Below are 17,408 nucleotides of genomic sequence, written 5' to 3'. Positions count from 1 at the left end.
TTGCACTATTATTCATTTCTTTCTTTGTTCTATTTTTGATAGTACTTATAATTTTTGATTGAATGCCAGATATTGCCTATGAAAAACTGTAAACATTTTGAATGATGTTCTTTTCCTGCAGAGATGATGTTACTCACTGTGTCATCTGGCAGGTAGCCAAACAGGACATGCTTTCATTAATTACTGCTGCTAAACAAAACCACTCCAAAAGTTAGTTTCATAAGAAAATAATAATTTATTATGATGATATTTATTGTCATGATTTTGGGGGCCAGGAATTCAGGTAGAATCCAGAAGGGATACTTTATCTCTTTTTCACGCTTTTTAGGGTCATAGCTGTGGCAGTTCAAAGAGCTGGAGATGACTGAGATAGAACCAAAGAGACCCATATGACTGGGGCCCCTGTTCTTCTCCATGTAGTATCTTCTGGGGAGCTGACTCTGTTACTCATATGTTTGTTTCCTGGGATAGCTGGTAAAGATGAGAGCTAGCTGGAGTCACTTCCCACACATTATGATATCAAGGTAGAAGGACATCATGAGAAGCAAATGGCTTCCCAAAGAGGACATGTTGACAGAGAACATTCCAAAAGGGGCAGGTGTAAGTTATACTATTTTGTCTTAGCCTCATAAGTCCCTGAGAGTCACTTGCATCTTTGCATTGAGATGGCTCAGTGGTAAAGAATCTGCCTGCCAATGCAGGAGAAGCAGGAGACATGGATTGGACCTCTGGGTCAGGAAAATCCCCTGGAGGAGAAACTGGCAATCCACTCCAGGATTCTTGCTTGGGAAATCTCATGGACAGAGCAGCCTGGCAGGCTTCAGTCCATAGGGTTGCAGAGTCAGACACAACTTAGCAAATGAACATGAGCATGACTGATTGAACAGGTTCAAGGAGAAAAGAGTGGTGAAACTGGTATCTCATTCCCAGTAGCAATCTCAAAGCTAGATTTAAGACTGAAAGTTTTCTCTATTTCTGTTTGCCTATAGTCTTGAGTCTAACCTTTCAGGGGTCCCAAATAAGAATTTGGGATGTTTAGTAGACACTTATTCCTTCATGGTGTCTCAATTTTAATCTATGTCCCCTCAGTACTGGGAGGATACCAAAACTTGGTTTTTATCCTGTGAATTTTACTCAGTTTATTACCCATGGTCTCTTCCCTTCAGCATCTTATCTCCAGAATCTTGTTGTCTCAAGTCATGGCTGCCTTCATGGGCCCAAACCTGATATTTGTCTATTTGTCACCATGAGATTTCCAAGAGCCCTGCCAGATCCCTGCCTCTTTGGGCATTTCTCTGCCTAGCTTCTCAGCCCCTTACCCTGCAGAGCTTAATGAATAGGCAAATGTTCCTCAGGCAAAGTGGGGCACAGAATATTGTACTTACCGCATTAAGTTCCTCTTTCCTCTCAGTCTAGGCCCCTAACCCATTTATTCAAACTGCCTTTTTTGGCTGCTTTCCTAGTTGTCTTGATGGTAGGTTTGGTCCATTACCAGCTGTGTGTGTGTGTGTGTGTGTGTGTGTGTGAGCATGTATGTGTGTTCAGTCGTTCAGTATGTCTGATTCTTTGTGACCCCATGGACTATAGCTCTCCAGGCTGCTCTGTCCATGGAATTTTCCTGGCAAGAATACTGGAGTGGATTGCCATTTCCTACTCTAGAGGATTTTCCCGACCCAGGGACCAAACTGTATCTCTTGCATATTCTGCATTGGCAGGCAGACTCTTTACCACTAGGACCACCTGGGAAGCCCCCCACAACCATCTACACAGACAGACGAGACATCCACTGACTTTTATTTGAATGAAGTGTTCTGGTTCACTGCTCTTGCCACTGTATGTTCCTGATGATCCTATTCTCTTAACTTTTGACATATTTTCATCACCTGGAATTTTCTTATGCGTCTACCCACTCTCCAGTTTTGACATGACCCACAGTATCTCTGGTCCACCAAGACCATGTTGTCCCTGCATGGTGTGGACACTGCCTGTGCTTCTTTTGACCTCCGCAGACAAATACCTTGCTGGGAGACATGTAGTCCCCAGACCTGAGAGAGAGCTTCCTTCATAGTGCACCATGGCCTGTGGAGCAAGGCAAGGGGAGAAGCCACCATCAGTGTCCTTCACATCCCACTCATGGCAGAAGACAAAAATGAACCTTGTCCCAGACTTTTCTAGAAGACTGCTTCGTGCTCTTATACTCTGATTCACAATTCACTGCATGGTTTTAAGGTTGCTGCTTTGCACAACTATCAAAATAGAAAAAAAATCTAACTTCTCTAATAATAATAGAGTTTAAAAAAATACCACCCATACTCACCCCTTCCTCTCTCCAGAGTACAGTAAGTTTTTTGCAGGTTGCTAAATATATTCCCTGATGAACCACTACCCATCTGGTGGTATGAAGAGGAAAGTAAATGTCAAAAAACAGAAGAGGCAAAAGGGCCTCAGCTTCCTGCTTCACCTGTTAGCATTTTGCCAAGACTGATGTCAGATGCAGCCTCAGAACTCTTCTGCATTACCATAAAAGCATCAGGGTCTCAGATAAGAGAGTCTTTCCATAGTCACACCTCCGGCAGCCAGATCCACTTAGTGTGTGTGTGTGTGTGTGTGTGTGTGTGTGTGTGTGGAGTGGTTTGGTGGGTGAGAAAACTTTCTGATGAATTAAAAAAATTTTTTTGTAGCTTAGGGCTTTTTCTTGAAGAGAATAAGACTTAAGTTAGTCAAAGGTAAATGCTGATAGGCACTTCACAATAATTTTTGAATGAATGTGTATGCATTAACAAATACCGACTCAGTTATATTTGACTCTTTGCAACTCCATGGACTGTATGTAGCCTGCCAGGCTCCTCTGTCCATGGGATTCTCCAGGTAAGAATACTGGAATGAGCTACTATGATTAAATATGATTTTTACTAAAGTTGGGGGATAACAAAAGAAAAGTGAAAGAAGTCTGAATTTAGATATTCTGATTGGCCAGATACAGTGTTCCCTCTGCTTTCAAATGTTCAGTTACATTAATGCATGATCCTCACCAAAAAGTTGCTTCCAACTTCCTACTCTGCTTCCATGTCATAAAGAGCATATTGAATCAATCCTGCCTGAATTTACCTTCCCTAGTCTTCCAAATTCTTCCTAGGTATTCAGTCAACAAACACTCACTGAGTGCTAATTTGGGGTATTGTTGTTCAGTTGCTCAGTCATGTCTGATTCTTTGCCACCCCATGGACTGTAGCACACAAGGCTTCCCTGTCCTTCACGATCTCCCGGAGTTTGCTGAAACTCATGTCCATTGAATCGGTGATGCCATCCAACAATCTCATGTTCTGTCATCCCCTTCTCCTCCTGCCTTCAATCTTTCCAGGATCAGGGTCTTTTTCAGTGAGTTGGCTCTTCACATCAGGTGGCCAAAATATCGGAGCTTCAGCTTCAGCATCAGTCCTTCTAATGAATACTCAGGACTGATTTTCTTTGGTTTGACCTTGCTGTCCAAGGGTCTCTCAAGAGTATTCTCCAACACCACAGTCCGAAAGCATCAATTCTTCAGCACTCAGCCTTCTTTATGGTCCAACTCTCATGTCCGTGCATGACTACTGGAAAAACTCTGGGTAGGCACTATCTAATGTCTAGGTGACAAAATGACAAAGGAAACTTTCTTGCTCTTACTTATTTCCTCACGTTGTGCCAGACAGCCACCTAAACAGAAACCTTCAGAATAGTACGTGCTAAGAAAGAAATATGCACAAGATGCTATGATAGAACAGATGAAGAGAACCGAATACACTTTGGGCAGTGGACTAGGGAGACTGGATCAGAAATTCTGGAGGAAGAATTGTCTGAATTCAATCTAAAGGCATCCATGAATAGTCACCTATCATAGGCTGGGGAAGGAAAGAGAATAGAATCCCAGGCAACAGGCATAGCAACAAAGGTAAAGAGGCTAAAAACACGGTCAGGTAGCTGTATACAGTTCACTGTTGCTTCAAAACTAGAGGAAACTTGGAAGGACATGGTGAAGTAGTCTTGAAAGACCTAGAAAGCCATGTAAAGGAGTGTGACCTCAATCAGTTATAGGAGAATCACTGGGTACTTGCAGGCAACAGAGAGATGTGATCAGACATGGTGTTTAGATGATCCACTCCCCATACAGTTTTGGAGGGTATATATGCATTTCTTTAAGAAATTGGCCCATAGCTTTCATCAGATTCTGAATGGCATCAATGATGCAAAAGGATTATGGACACTGGTATAAAAAGTAATTCTAAATATGAACATGTATCAGAAATGTCAGATCATATTTTAAAATATTCACATGATAGAACTCACCCCATGCTTACTGAATCAGACTCTGGACATGAGCTTAGAAACTCACGTATGTTTTAAAATTTCCTTTACTAGTGCTGACAGGCAGCTAAGTTTAGGGGCTGCTGGTCAGGACTATGAGGGCTAGACCTTCACTTCTGCCTAGGACTCAACCACACGCTGCCTTTTCTGTTTCCTTTTACTTATTCACATCATAAGTAACCTCACCCCTCAAGTGACATCCTAACTTTGCATAGGGATGTGGCCTTCCTCTCAAAGATTACAACAGAGTAAACATAACTGAATAATCTTCGTGCAAGAGCCATGACCCACCTCGAGTCATGCAATGGAGGATACTCTTGGATGACCTGTGACCCATACTAATTAGCAAAGGGTACTCAGTTTTTCGGTGGCCAACTTGGGAGTAGTTTTCAGCATCCATTCCTAAGGTATTCTCCTAAATAACCTAAGGACTGTTGTTGTTTTAATTAAAGATTCAGGGATATACTGCAGAGTGGTTGCCTTTAAGCAGCTTGAGGCTCTATTTTTACAGACACTACAAGTAGATGGGTGAGGGAAAAAAGGGGGCCCCAAAATAAAGTGTTTAGACAACGCTATGCAAAAAATAGCTGAAGGAATTTGTTCCTGCCAATATCTTGAAGCTATAAATAAGGAGTTAGGGAGCAAAAAGAAGAAACTAACATGCAACGCTTCTGAGATATGCTTAGCCTAAAGAGGCTTCTTTCTTCAAAAAAGTTGGAAACAGGTCGTGGATATAACATTTAGTGAAAAATCTGAATGTTCTCTTCCTTACCTAAGGCAGAGAGTGGAATACATACTCATTTACTGGAAAAACTAGGTCAGATTACATCCATTCACAGATAGTCTAAGATAAAGCTAGGCCAATGACTTGGGATCAAGAAAAAAAACAAATTAGTCACAGATAATTTTCCACACTGGTCAAAAACACAAATACCAGTCAGCCTGTAGCTCTGATCTCTCTTTCCATATCCAGGAGCAGTTTTACACACATGACCTTACAGGCAATGATTTCCACTAAGTGAGAATGGTGAGAATCACAGTCTTGGTAATGTCTACACACTGATTGATCCTTTGATGCAGAGTGACTTGGATTTAGAGGTGGGTTCATTTTCCCAGTGAGAATCCCCAGGCCACAGAGCTCAACCCCATTTTTAGGATCACAGGAAATGGATAATTATCATTAGCAATGGGCACTCTCACCAGTATGGATAGAAAACACTAGCAGAAGGTTTGGTAGGATCTGACGTGCTACAGCTAGTGGAAACGTTATAGGAACTGGAGGATGAAATGTTCTTACAAAATTGCAACTCAATATTTAGAAAGACCACTAAAGAAACATGACCCTCTTCATCAAAAACAGCAAAGTCTTTGAAACAGTAACAGCCCTGAGGAGCTTCAGGAAATATTATGACTAAGTGTAATGTGATGTATTGATCCTAGGATAGAAAAGGACACTAGGTAGAAATGAATAAACCTGTAATGCATGGGGTTTTGTTAATGGTAATGTCATAATGTATCAATGTTGGTTTCATAGTCATGGAAGATGTTAACTGGATTTGGGATGTATGGGAACTATCCTTACTATCTTCTATTTTTTAAATAAATCTAAGCCTGCTATCAGAGAAGGCAATGGCACCCCACTCCAGTACTCTTGCCTGGAAAATCCCATGGACGGAGGAGCCTGGTAGGCTGCAGTCCATGGGGTTGCACAGAGTCGGACACGATTGAGCGACTTCACTTTCACTTTTCACTTTCCTGCATTGGAGAAGGAAATGGCAACCCACTCCAGTGTTCTTGCCTGGAGAATCCCAGGGACGGGGAAGCCTGGTGGGCTGCCGTCTATGAGGTCGCACAGAGTCGGACATGACTGAAGTGACTTAGCAGCAGCAAGCCTACTATAAAGCCTACTATAAAGCAGCAGCAAGCCTACTATAGCAGCAAGCCTACTATAAAAAATACTATTAAGAAAGATGACCATGTCTTGCTGGGGGGAAGAATGGGGGAAAGGATAGTTAGGGAGTTCGGGATGGACATGTACACACTGCTTTATTTAAAATGGATAACCAACAAGGACCTACTGTATAGCACAGGGTACTCTGCTCAATGTTACATGGCAGTCTGGATGGGAGGGGAGTTTCGGGGAAAATGGATACTTGTGTAAGTATGATTGAGTCCCTGTGCTGTTCACCTGAAACTATCACAACATTGATAACTGGCTATACTCCAATAGAAAGTAAAAAAGTAAAAAAAAAGAGAGAGAGAGAAAGAAATATGACCGTCTTATTTAGTAGTAAAAGGCAACTTCTTGGTGCTGCAAATTTCTATGGCTTTGAGGATTTAGGAAAACATTTTTTATCCTGGTATCAGTTGAATCCCAGGAGTCCATGGATAAACTCCAAGGAATCCATGACACTCCCACTTTCAAGAAGTTCTTTAAAGTGCTGTCGCTAAGTCATATCCGACTATTTGCGACCCCATGGACTGTAGCCCACCAGGCTCCTCTGTCTGTGGGATTTTCAAGGCTATAATATTGGAGTGAGTTGCCATTTCCTTCTGCAAGCTCTTTTATAGCATGTCAGATATTGTATGTACATAGGTTATATATATACCTTTGGGCCAGAGATCATAACTTTGATGGAATCTCAAAGGCATCTGAACCCCAAAATAGTTGAAAAATAATTGCTTTTGCATCCTGTAATAGCATAAAACCTACATTTCTGAGTTCCAGATGTTTTACCAAGGTGCACTCACTCTACTTTTAGTAAAGGTGCTGCTTTGTCTTCTTCTTGGCTAATATTTAAGCTCTCCATTAACCAGGACTGAAATCTTTGCATGTTATACTTTCAAAACCATATTTCTCTTATTGCTAGTGAATTTTCATATAATATTTTAAAAATTTAGGTTTTTTAAAAATTGAGGTATAAATAACATATATTAATGTATAAGTATTGGAAGGACTGATGCTAAAGCTGAAACTCCAGTACTTTGGCCACCTCATGCGAAGAGCTGACTCATTGGAAAAGACTCTGATGTTGGGAGGGATTGGGGGCAGGAGGAGAAGGGGATGACAGAGGATGAGATGGCTGGATGGCATCGCTGACTCGATGGACATGAGTCTGAGTGAACTCTGGGAGATGGTGATGGACAGGGAGGCCTGGTGTGCTGTGATTCATGGGGTCGCAAAGAGTAGGACACAACTGAGCGACTGATCTGAACTGAACTGAATATACTGCAAAATGATTACAGTACAATTAATGAACATATCTATCACCTCACATGCTTACAGTTTGTGTGTGTGTGTGTGATGGGATCTTTTAAGATCTACTCTTTTAGCAACTTTCAAATGTAGAACACAGTGTTGTTGGTTATAGCTCCACGCTCTACATTACTTCCCCAGAACTTACTTGTCAGAACCTTTTACCTTTGACCACCTTTACCCATTTCTCCACCCTGCGACCGCCACTCTATTGTCTACTTCTATGAGTTTGTTTTTCTTCTTTAGATTTGCCATGTAAGTAGGACCATACAGTATTTGTCTTTTTTTGTCTGACTTCTTTCACTTAAAATAATGCCCTCAAAATTCATCTATGTTGTTACAAATGACAGGATTTCCTTATTTTTTAAGACTGAATAATATTCCATTATGTATAATATCTAGATACACAGATACAGATGACAGGTAGGTATTAGAAAGATACTTCGTTTTCTTTACTCATTATCCATGAATAGACACAGAGTTTGTTTCAAAATCTTGGTTAATGTACTTAATGCTACAGTGAACATGGCGGCACAGATAAGATAGTGATTTCATTTCCTTCAGAAATAGACTCAGAAGTGACATTGTTGGGTCATATGGCAGTTCTATTTTTAATATTTTGAGGATGTATATTGCAGATTGAGGTCTGCATTGCCCACCATTTTAAGATAAAAGAATTGTATGTAAGGACCATTGTAAACAAAAGAAAATTCATAGTCATCACTGCAGCTATCTCAGGAGGTGTGAAAACCTTGCACTTTTTCTGAAGCATCTTTTTATCTCATATTGGAAATGCAGCTTTAATGTACTTGCAGGATTACTCTAAGAAAGGAATATTCATAGATTAACAAAACTTGAGAAAAAGCAAAAGGAAAGTGAAGGATCTAAAGCTGGAGACTTTGATGCCGGCAAAGGATGGTTTGATCATTTCAGAGAAAGGATTGGCTTAAAAAATATCAAGACAGGGAAAGAAGCTTCTGCCAACAGAGATGTAGTTGATCAGTTCTCTAGTGCCATTAAGAAAATTATTGAAGAGAAAGGATTTCTGCCTGAACAGGAGTCCTGTTCTGGAAAAAAAAAAAAAAATTTGCCACAAGAGACATTTACTACTATGGAAGAGAAATGAGCACCAGGATTTAAGACAGGAAGGAAGAAGAGAACTCTACTGTTTCGTGCAAATGCAACTGGGTTTACGATTAAGGCTGCCTTTACCGATGAAGCTGCTCACTTTCAAGTCTTAAACGGAGATGGTAAATGCCAACTGTCAGTCTTTTGGTTGTACAACCAGAAGGCTTGGACGAGAGACCTTTTTCTGCGTTGGTTCCATCAATGCTCATCCCTGAAGTCAGGAAGTATCTTGCCAGTAACAGACTGACTTTTAAAGTTCTTTTAATACTGGACAATGCAACCGGCCAACATCTACAAAGTCAAAGTGATCTAGTTGCCCCCGAACACCAGGTCTGTAATTTAGCCTCTAGATCAGGGGATCACAAGGGGCTTCAAGGCTCATTACACACAGTACTCTATGGAAAAAGTTTTCAACACTATGGAAGAGAACCCTGATAGAGAGATCATCGTGCCAGTCTGGAAGGATTACAGCATTGAAGATACCATAGTTGCTGAAGGAAAAAATGTGAAAGCCATCAAACCTGAAATAATAAATTCCTGCCAGCAAAAACTGTTCCAGATGTTGTGTATGAGTTCACAGAATTTACAACAGAGCCAATCAAGGAAGTCAGGAATGAGACTGTAGACGTGGCAAAGGGGGGGGTCAGGGGTGTGTCCAGAGTTTCAAGATATGAATCATGGAGAAACTCAAGAGCTAATGGACACCACATTAGAGGAATACACAGAATTCAGCTTGATGGAGATGAGCACTCCCCAACCAGTGTCAGATGATAAAGAAGAAGATGTAGAAGAGGCAGTGCCAGCAGACAAATTTACATTAGACAATCTGGCAGGAGGGTTTGACTATTCAAGGCTGCTCTGACTTCTCTTAGGACATGGACTCCCCCATGACATGCGCACTGAAATGAAATCAAATGGTGGGAAAAGGACAGGTACCATATTGAAATATTTTTAGACAAACGAAAAAGCAAGAAAGTCAGATGGAAATTACGATGCATTTCTGAAAAGTTACACTGAGTGTGCCCGCCTCTCCTGCCTTCCCTTCTGCTTCCTCCATCTCTTCTACTCCTGAGAAAGTGTAACTCACCAAGACCCTATGGGGCCTTCCCAGGACAGGCCTTCCCACATAACCTCTGCTTTAGCTCCTCTCTGAAGTACCTAGATAATAGTATTTGATGCACATTTCCTGAGCTGTTTGGCAGATTTAAACCACTACCTCCAAACACCTCCCCACAATGGAAGGTGTTAGCTATTGAGGACCATGAGCACATAGGCCCAGGCCTCCTGGAACCAAAGGACTGATAAGGTTAATCCCTGTGACACCACCTTGCTACCACACCACTGGCTGTTTAGGGACTTGTACACAAGCTGACCACAGACAGTGAGAGTCCCCTCCCTCACCTGGGTTTTAAAAGTACTTGAAAGGCTTCAGGGGAGTTCTAGACTTTCAGGGCATGGGCCACCTGTCTCCTTGCATGGCCTTGCAATTAAACTTTCCACGCTCCAAACTCTGAAGTTTCAGTTTGCTTGACCTCACTGTGTGCTACTTGCATCAACAGTAGCAAGACCCACCCCTTCTCTTCCTCCTTGTCCTCAGCCTACCACGGGTAAAGAGACAAGGAGGAAGACCTTGATGATGATCCACTTCTATGTAGTGAATAGTAAATAATTACCATCAGTTCAGTTCAGTCACTCAGTTGTGTCTGACTCTTTGCGACCCCATGAACTGTAGCACGCCAGGCCTCCCTGTCCATCACAACTCCCAGAGTCCGCCCAAATCCATGTCCACTGAGTCGGTGATGCCATCCAACCATTTCATCCTCTGTCGTCCCCTTCTCCTCATGCCCTCAATCTTTCCCAGCATCAGGGTCTTTTCAAATGAGTCAGCTCTTCGCATGAGGTGGTCAAAGTATTGGAGTTTCAGCTTCAAAATCAGTCCTACCAATGAACATCCAGGGCTGATCTCCTTCAGAATGGACTGGTTGGATCTCCTTGCAGTCCAAGGGACTCTCAGGAGGCTTCTCCAACACCACAGTTCAAAAGCATCAATTCTTCAGCGTTCAGCCTTCTTCACAGTCCAACTCTCACATCCATACATGACCACTGGAAAAACCATAACCTTGACTAGACAGACCTCTGTTGGCAAAGTAATGTCTCTGCTTTTGAATATGCTATCTAGGTTGGTCATAACTTTCCTTCCAAAGAGTAAGCGTCTTTTAATTTCATGGCTGCAATCACCATCTGCAGTGATTTTGGAGCCCCCCCAAATAACGTCAGCCACTGTTTCCCCATCTATTTCCCATGAAGTGATGGGACCAGATGCCATGATCTTCATTTTCTGAATGTTGAGCTTTAAGCCAACTTTTTCACTCTCTTCTTTCACTTTCATCAAGAGGCTTTGAGTTCCTCTTCACTTTCTGCCATAAGGGTGGTGTCATCTGCATATCTGAGGTTATTGATATTTCTCCCGGCAATCTTGACTCCAGCTTACAGTTAATAAACTCATTTGTGTGTGTGTGTGTCTTCATGTGAAAAATCCAATAACTGTTTGGCAAGAATTGTATGAGGTGTTTCTGCATCATCATCACTGCCTAAGGATTTGTGTAGAAAATTATGTGCAAGATGTATTGAAGTGTGGTGTGTGTGTGTATATTTATATATATAAACACTTATCTGTGATTCTAGGCTGATATGCGTTTCTCCAATTTTGAGAGAGAAGCCTACTGTACAGAAAGGGCATTTTTTGAAAGTCAAGTTATAAGGCAATAAGAAAATGAACATATTAATTTTACATTAAATATCACTTACCTTATGTCTATGCAAAGATGTGGGGAGTCATTGCCTTGTACTTGCTGGGAGTCCCATGAACTTTAAGATTTTTCTTCCTGGCCTCACCTCTAGCCTCTGTTGGCCACTGCCATGCCCTCAGTGGAAGGTCAGTGAATCCTGAGGGGGTTCTGTGTGCTCCAGGGGGAGACCTCTCTCAGCTTTCCTGCTTCCGCTCCCCAACCCCATCTTCGGTGGGCCACTGCCTCGCACCATTTTGGTTTCTACACCTCAGGGTGGAAGGGATGCTCTGCGTTTCTGCCCTCCTCTATGGTACTGGTGGGCCATTACCTTCCACCCAGAGAAGAGCCAGCATGCCTCCAGGGGACTTCTCTCAATCCTCCTGCTCTGCATCTACATTCATTTTCCTTGCATGCAATTGGTGAGGCTCTCCCAGGAAAGAACTGGTAGATGAGCACAGCTCAACAGGCAACTGTGTCGCCTAGGAATCTGAACCCCTCACGCCAACCCATACATGGCCACTAAAAGTTTATGAGCAATTCACCTGGTTTTCTCATTACCCCCCTCTCTGATGGAAAACAATTTCTGGTACTACAAGAATGAAAGCAGCCATGGGATAACTCTTCTCCTAAGAATAGATTATCTCTTCCTAAGATTTAGTTCATTTCAGTGTTTTTGCATCTTCATCTTTCTGTCAGGTTTTCAATTATTATGACATGTAGCTTATCGGACTTGTACTCATTCGAAGGATGAGTGTGACAGTCTTTGGCAACTTTCTACATCCTAATCAGAAATGAAATGCTAGTTTTTCCATTTTGGAAGTCTTTAGAGCAAGATCTTTCCTAAAGATTTTGAGAAGCATAGGCTTTCCGCTCCCCTCCGCACACCTTCTCTGGTTAAGTGCCGCAGAATCAGTTCTGACCCTCAATTCCATGTTTGCAACCAAAACTTTTGCATTAGGAGCAAAGAAAATGGGACTCAAGGCAACTATTATTGTTGTTATTACTTACCTACCTACTTTACTTTTTGCTGGGAGTACTACTTACTGTTAGCCAAGCAGTCATCCTGAGCTGAACTAACAAAATCTTCATGTTATGATGATGTTTTCATATAGATCTAGGGTCTGGCTTTTCTCTCTGTACATAATTCTGATGGAAGGTATTTGGGTCCATGTCCCTTTTTACTCTTTTCTGTTAAATTGCTATTTATTCTCTTAAATGCATATCTTCAATGCCAACGAAGTCTCCTCTGAGGTATGCTAAATGCCTCCTCTCCAACACATCTACCTTTGTTTATTGTTAGTGTGATTCTTACTGCCTTACACTATGCACATAATGCTAAAAGAAAGATGGTACCTCCTTCTTAAAAGTGCCAATGCATGATCTAGAACTGGGTCTCAATGACCTGACAGGCACGCAACTACCTTGAGTTATGACGAAGCGTGGGGTCAGCATCATATAAATAGGACCTAAGATAGGACCTAAGAAGGAAGAGGGCTGGGTTCCCTTAAAAGCAAAACAGGCTGATACTGGAAGACAACAGGCAGCAGCTGCCAAGGAGGATGGCATTTAAAATACTTTCATTAAAATGTAATTGATGTGGATATTACCAGAAGGATGAAGACCATATATGAGAAGGAAGCTTTGTCTTAACTTCTTATTTCAACCTGAAGACAAGACATAAGGCACATGTTACCTAGAAAAGAAAAATCTTCAGCATGCAAAAAGAGGGCTTAGTTCACTTCAGTTCAGTTCAGTCGCTCAGTTGTGTTCAAATCTTTGCAACCCCATGGACGGCAGCACGCCAGGCCTCCCTGTCCATAGCCAATTCCCGGAGTTTACTCAGACTCATGTCCATTAAGTTGGGGATGCCATCTAACCATCTCATCCTCTGCTGTCCCCTTCTCCTCCCACCTTCAATTTTTCCCACCATCAGGGTCTTTTCAAATGAGTCAGTTCTTCACATCAGGTGGCCAAAGTATTGGAATTTCAGCTTCAGCATCAGTCCTTCCAATGAATATTCAGGACTGATCTCCTGATCAGGATGGACTGGTTGGATCTCGTTGCAGTCCAAGGGACTCTCAAGAGTGTTCTCCAACACCACAGTTCAAAACTATCAATTCTTGGGCGCTCAGATTTATTTATAGTCCAACTCTCACACCCATACATGACTACTGGAAAAACCACAGCTTTGACTAGACAGACTTTTGTTGGCAAAGGAATGTCTCTGCTTTTTAATATGCTGTCTAGGCTGGTCATAACTTTTCTTCCAAGGAGTAAGCGCCTTTTAATTTCATGGCTGCAGTCACCATCTGCAGTGATTTTGGAGCCCAAAAAATAAAGTCTGACACTGTTTCCCCATCTATTTGCCATGAAGTGATGGGACCAGATGCCATGATCTTAGTTTTCTGAATGCTGAGTTTTAAGCCAACTTTTTCACTCTCCTCTTTCACTTTTATCATATTAGCAACAAGAGGGCTAATACCAATAAATTTGTCCCTCCAGAAGAATAATATTCAATTCTTTTTCTGAACACTGAAGATTACCCTTTATTACTTTTGCCTCCATGGACTCCATTTTAATAAACATTTTAGCTGCCAAACTGCAATTATTATGATTTTTTTCTACATAGCTTTTTATTGGGTTAATTTAAATTTCCCTTCAGTAACCATTATCATATATTGAAATTATCTGTGAATATGTAGCACATGGCTTTAAAATGTTTATAACATTTGACTTGTCAATTTTTGTCAGTAGCCATTATCATATATTGAAATTATCTGTGAATATGTAGCACATGGCTTTAAAATGTTTATAACATTTGACTTGTCAATTTTTGTCTACGCTTTATCCTAAGATAATGGTCATGGGTGTGAACAAAGATTTATCTTAAGAATATTTACCACAGCATACACCACATTGATCAAATGATGATTACAATACTTACACATAATTGTAAGAAAATTAATACCTAAATATCCAATAGTTAGGAATTAGGTTAAAAAAAATGTGGAATAGTCATACAAGGGAGTTCTGTGTATTCATTACATTCTGACTCTTCAAGATGACTGAATGTGTGGAAATATGTTCACTATATATTAACTTTTTTAAAGCATGTTATAAAACAATATGTGTATATGGACCTTTGGGGAGCAGTTAAAATAGCCTCTAAGTCCCCTTCTTCATAGTTTAACTTTTCTCTTAAATCCTAAGATGTAATGATCTGGTCCTATCTGATTAAAGACACATTTTAAGTTTATTTCTTAAGTAGATTTAGCCAAGGAAAGCAGGTTATTTGCAGTTCAGTTTGGAAGAAAAATCCAAACTTGGCGAATACTTTAATATATTGGCAAGAGCATGTTTTCTTTATTAACACAATTGAAGCCACCAGGAAAAAAAACAATAATATTTGGCACCCGAACTTCATTTTCGTCTTGAGCTACCACAACTATACTTTATTAAATGAGAATAAAAAACAGACCATTCCTCAAAGTTCAGCCAGGACATCAAAACTCGAGTCTGCATAATTTCTGCTGATAGATTGCCCATTCCTGAATGCTAGGAGGATTTCATGATGATAGGCACCAAGACGTGATTGCAGTTGAAAACAAGAGGTGCCTGTGGGAGGAGAAAAGCCAGTTTATCAGTATGAACGCCCTAAACATTAAACTAAGACTGTTTGCCCTGTAATAGGCTTAGATTTTAAGACAGGGAAAGATTCCTAAAAAAAGCCATTTTGCAAAAATATTGAGTATTAATAATAGCTAAGAGTTATACATTTTTTTGTTGTTGTTTAGTTAGTCACCAAGTCATCTCTGACTCTTTTGCGACCCCATGGACTATAGCCCAGAGGCTTCTCTGTCCATGGGATTTCCTAGGTAAGAATACTGGAGTGGGTTGCCATTGCCTTTTCTAGGGGATCTTCCCAACCTAGAGATGGAAGAAGCTGTGTCTTCTGCACTGGCAGGCTGATTCTTTACCACTGAGCCACCAGGGAAGCCCACGAGTCACATACTTATTATATACCATGTGCTGTTTTAAGAATGTTTTATTGATGAACGTATTTAATCCCTTTGAAAGCCCTATAAGGTATAGAGTAGTATTCTAAGGAAACTGAGGGAGAGAGGAAAGATCACTGAACTACCAAGAGACAGAATCAGGATTCGACCCAGGTGTGAAACTGTGACTTTACGTAGGACACTTGGGCAGTTAAGTGAAATTAAAAGCAAATAAAAACCTTGCATAGGGTATTTGTCTTCTCGCTATCCTCCAAGGCACAGTTGAGCCTCAAACAGTAGGCATCATAGCCTAATTTGTTTCCCCTACATTCTGAGTTCCTGCAAATCAGAGTCAGTAAACATTAGAGGAGACCAGTGCGGAATGACGCAGGTATCCACAATAACTTCTGGTTTTCCTTTGCCATGGGTAGACTTGGTGTAAATGCTCAGACCATAAATCAACACCGGCTCCTACTTGTAAAGCAGGTGTGCTCCAGATATTTTTGCACACCATGGCATTTGTTGAAACGCCTGTGATGTTGGGTTGGCCAGAACTTAAGAGTGACTTCTTCACAAGCCTTCTTGTTTGTCCTCACACGTGGGAATGATTCTATCAGCAGCCACACTGCGTGGCGAGATTTCACAAGTAGCACTGTAGCAATCACATTCTAGTTTGGAACCTGGGACTTGGTCAACTCATTTCTGAGCATACTCAGAAGACTTGCCTTAGACTTGCCTGGTCCGACCTCACCCTGACTTCTTGACTGGGGCAAAGAGTAGGATTTTTTCCATCTTTATTCTCTCGGATGCACCTAGAACAGTGTTCTGTATACAAGAGTTGTTCAGAAAATATTTGTATATTAATATTCTGAAGTCATCACTTTAGCCACCAATCAGATGGACAAACTGAAATACAGAACATAAAACCTCACTGATGTCTTAAATCAACACCCCATGTACAATCTGGAACTTGCTACCCTGCAAATACATGGAATTGGTAACTGATATCCTTTCTCTAAAACATGTCCAAAGAAAGAGGGTTGAAGGAAAGTAATAGACATGGAGAGGAAGGAGCACAGAGTAGAATGAGGAGGAGGTTCGCTGCTGTCATAAAAACCTCACTACAGTGGTCTTGAATCAGGGAGCTGCATTCACACCTGGAACCATTTATAAACTCTTTTGAGAAATGCCAGTCTAATAAATGCTTTGCCAGCCAGAAATTCATGACCTTTTCATAGCAGCTGAAACCAAAGGGGGTAATGGGCACAGCTGTGAGGCTCCAGATGCTCTGGGGCCAGGCCCTGCCACGTTGTCCCCAAGTCCATGTGGAGGAAGGCTGAGAACTGGGCATATCATCACTGTTCACCCTGGCCTGCTTCCAGCAGTACCAGCTGCATCTGGACGGGGAGACGGCTGCTGCTGGCAGAACCATGTTCCCCAGGAGGCTGGGCACTGGGCTGCAGCCAGGCTGTGAGAGTTGGGCCTCCACCCAGTGCACGTGGTCCAACCTCATCTTCCAATCTCCCCCAGAATCTCCACCACACTTTGTGTTCCCTGGCTCAGCAAATCCTCCTTAGAACTGACATCTTTCTGTAGTCGACAGAAAAGATGGAAGGAAAACCACGCAGATGAAAAGTCATGTCATTTATTAATAATGTCTCTTTTTTTTCTTCTATAAATTGGAAGGAAAAAGTCTTTGGTGACACTCTCTATAAAACAATCTATCTCAGATGGGAAAACCCAGACATAAAGTTACACAGGTCAGTGAAGTAAATCAAGATCTATGGCTTTGTATTTTCTCGCAGGCTCTCTCAATGCACACACTTCAGGGCTTAATTGCACTAGTTCAATAACAGTCTATAACAAATGGGGAAAACACTACAGCAAAGACCTGTGATG

The sequence above is a fragment of the Bos javanicus genome, chromosome 14 (assembly GCF_032452875.1).
Source record: "Bos javanicus breed banteng chromosome 14, ARS-OSU_banteng_1.0, whole genome shotgun sequence".
NCBI lineage: Eukaryota > Metazoa > Chordata > Mammalia > Artiodactyla > Bovidae > Bos > Bos javanicus.
The sequence above is the reverse complement of the archived record's forward strand: the minus strand, read 5'-3'. Positions refer to the sequence as shown.